Genomic DNA, 3,574 nt, shown 5'->3' on the forward strand with positions numbered 1-3,574 from the left:
CTCCCATGCTGCTGGGTTCCTCCCCACCCTGTGCTCTACTCTGGGCACCAAGGGCTCAGCTCCTCTCAGCTGCTGCACCACTGCTGCTGGCTCCTGGGTGCTGGGCCTCATGCTGCAGCACTACTATTTCCCCGTGCTCTGGCTTGGCACTGAGGGCTCTTTTGGCACAGGCCAGGTCCTTCAGGCTCCAGCTGGCTGGCCTCATGCTGGGTGGTTAACACAAGCAGCCTCTGTTGCTCCCTAAGCTTGGGCCCGTGCACTGCCCTGCACATGGTTGGACCTGTCCGCTTGCCGGGAGATGGGGCCTAAGCTACCTCACTGCAGCCCCAAGGCCTTTGCCCCATGCACTGCCCCACACACTGCGTGGCCTGCTGGGGTTGCAGGCTTGAGCCACTGTTTCCAGCTCCCAAAGCCTGGGCTCCATGCACCAAACCACACACCGTGATGGGCCCGAGCAGTCTCACACTGCTCCCAGAGCCACATCTCCGTGCACTATTCCTGTGTGTCATTAACAGCCTGAGCTGTCTTGCACCACCCCCAAGGCTGCTCCTCCAGTGGCAGCTTCAGGAGCCGCCATTGCCTGCTGGAGAGCTCCCCAGCTTTTCTTGGCTCCACTCTTCTTGAGTCCTTTGCCACATCTCCTCTTGTGCTGGGCACACAGCTCCTTTTATATACTCCAGGGCTCTGCCCCTGAAGTCTTCTGGACCTGACAGTTTACGGTCTTCAATCAGGTCCAGGGGAGCTCTTCTCCCCCTCCCCTCAGGAAAGGGATGTGACTATTTCTCCTGCTGCTTTCTGATTGGTGCATAGGCTCCACTAATCAAAACAGCAGGATCCCAAGCCTGGGACTCAATCCAAGCTCTGAAAGGTGAGCCTGCTACATGTCTAACTCAACTTCTGCTCCCTCCCAGAACTGGAAGTTTCTATACAATAGAAAGGACTCTTTTTCAGAGCCTGAAAGGAGCTGAGTGCATCTCTGCAAGCTGATGCTTTGGGACGCTAACAAAACTCATCATCTGGCAAGTCTGGACTGTGAAAACTTGATCCAGAGCAATTGTACAAGAAGCTGAAGTGAGCTTGAGGGTAGTCTGCAATCAGATCCAACCAACATGATCCTGAAGGCCACGGAGTTCCTGTAATGCCAATGGCTTTCTGTGCCAGTGCACACACAGCTCCAACTGCACTGATCCAGTCAAAGAATGGAGGTCTAGTTTTGTTATCAGATGCACATGAACAAAAGTCATTGAAGGATTGGGGCTGTAGGCTTTAAACTCTGAGGAAGAGACTCTGTCATATTTTGTTAGTCAAATCCTACTCATCTCATTGATGAAAGTAGTCCGGTTAACGTGAGTAGTATTGTTTATATTGTTAATTATATTAATATATTTGCATAAGATGAATATGACTGGGTCCTCAGTGGCAGTGTCAGGGGACAACTGGGACATGGGCTGTTGGAACTTGACCCAACAGGGACACAATCTAGGGGATCAGCAGCAGACAAGATCCAGACTAGAGTCTGGAGTCAGGGGATTAGGAGGAGGCAGGTCTGTAAGGGATGAAATCAAAAGAGATCTAGACTGAAGTCACTGGCTGGGGTTCTGGAGAAGGCAACTATAGCTGTAAGGGACTGAGACATGGACAGTCACCAATCTAAAGACAGGAGTGGATTTCAGAAGACAGGCATCTGGACTGGAGTCAGGAACAAGGGGAAGGGGCCAGCAAATCTAGAGCAAAGAGGGCCAAGCTGGAGTTTAGAACAAGGAGTCAGCAAGCAGGAGCAATGAGTCAGAAATGCAAGGCCAGAAAGAGAAACTTCTTTGTCTCACTCTTCACAAAAAAATTAAAGCTACCAGGCACATAATAGGGTTTATCTGGATAAGGAAGAAGGCAAGCTGAGGGAGGAGATAAAAAAAAAAAGAGAGACAATCATAGAACTTTTGTTGGGTCTGAATGAATTCATGGGGATCAGAGAACTGGAAGAGTAGTACCAACGTAGTACCCCTCTTTAAAAAAAGCGAGGGTGACCCAGGGAACGACAGACCTGTTAGCAGTAACCTCCCAGCTATTGAGGTGAAGCTGTGTACCTTAAGGAAAGCCATTTGCAAGTTTCTGAAGGAGGAAAGGCTGATTATAGGCAGCCAGCATAGACTTATGAAAAATAAGCCTTGTAAAAAAACTTGATCTCTTTCTTTGACTAACTACTTGGATGGATGAAGCAAATGCTGTGGACATAGTGTATCTGGGCTTTAGCAAGGCTTTTGACAAGGTCCCATAAGAACTTCTCATAAGCAAGTTGGAGAAGTATGGACTAAATTAAATTACTACTTACTTGTGCTCCACCTGCTTGTGCTTCTCGCACCTCTTGCGCTTCTCGCGCCCACACCCGTGCTTCTCACACCGCGCCTCTCGCACTGTTGCCCACTGGGCCTCTTCCCTGTGCCCACATAGCCCACATCAGGGTCTCTTCCCCATGCGGGCATAGCCTGCACCAGGCTCCTACCCGCACTTCTCGCACCCACTACAGCACCTTCCCTGGCACTTGGAGCAACCCCACCTTACTGGGGGGCTCCCACTGAGGCCTCCTCCACCCCTACAGCCTCACCCAAACCTCCAGTGTAACACCGCACTTCTCACGCCACAACAACTAAAACCAAAAGCACAAAACCCCGGGGCTATAACATAAATTCCTAGCCAACCTGGCTTGCTTCCATGTATCTCCCCATCAGGGTTTTCTCAAGCTCCATCTTCCTTGGTGGCCAGAGGGGGACTGAGCTCTGGCCTTGGCCTATGTTGTTTATAAAGGCCAGGCCCTACCCCCTTCTGGTCAGCTGACCAGACCGGTTGTCATGGCAACCCCGCACCTGTGCTGCCCTGGTGATTGGCAGCTGAGCTCGTAACACTGCCTCCAGTAGCAGGCACCTTAGTGCCCTGCTACAGGGGGACACTTGGCTGGATGGCAGCATTATGGAAAAGGACTTGGAAGTCTTGGTAGACCACAGCCTCATTATAGGTCTACAGTATGATGCAGCCATACAAAAAGTATGGGCTGCATCAATAGAAGCAATTAGGTGCAAGGCATGGGAGGCACAGGTTAGGCCTCTCTACTCAGCACTGACTAGGCTTCATCTAGAGTACTATGTGCAGTTCTGGGCTCCACATTTGAAAAAGAACATGGAGAAGTTAGAGAGGGTCCACAGATGGGCAACAAAATGATCAAGGGCTTGGAAGACAAGCCATACAAGGATAGGCATATTCAGCTTCCAGAAAAGTCACTTAAGAGGGGACATGATAGCAGTCTTCAAATACTTGAAGGGCTGCCATAAAGAAGAAAAGCACCTTTTCTCTCTTGCTGCAAAGAGGAGGACTCAAACCAAAGAGGAGGCTCTTGGCTTGAAGTTAGAGCAAAGTAAATTTAAATTGGATAACTGGAAAAACTTCTTCACTTTTAGACAATGAGGCAGTGGAATAGACTGACTAGGGAAGTTGTGGACTGTCCATCACTGGAGGTGTTCAAGAAGAGGTTGAACAGCCATTTGTCAGGGGTGTTCTAAGCATTGCATTTTTTACCATGGGT

General features: G+C 50.0%; 1 long non-coding RNA gene across 1 annotated transcript in view; it reads right to left on the bottom strand.

The window, feature by feature from the left end:
- Nucleotides 1-770: 770 nt before the first annotated feature.
- Nucleotides 771-3,574, bottom strand: part of LOC109302551 — a 19,738-nt gene continuing 16,934 nt past the window's right edge. The window contains exon 3 of the long non-coding RNA XR_002098837.1: nucleotides 771-782. This is a non-coding gene — a long non-coding RNA (uncharacterized LOC109302551). The remainder of the gene's footprint in view (nucleotides 783-3,574) is intronic.

Source organism: Gavialis gangeticus, unplaced genomic scaffold, assembly GCF_001723915.1.
Source record: "Gavialis gangeticus isolate Ggan-Ray unplaced genomic scaffold, GavGan_comp1, whole genome shotgun sequence".
Taxonomy (NCBI): Eukaryota; Metazoa; Chordata; order Crocodylia; family Gavialidae; genus Gavialis; species Gavialis gangeticus.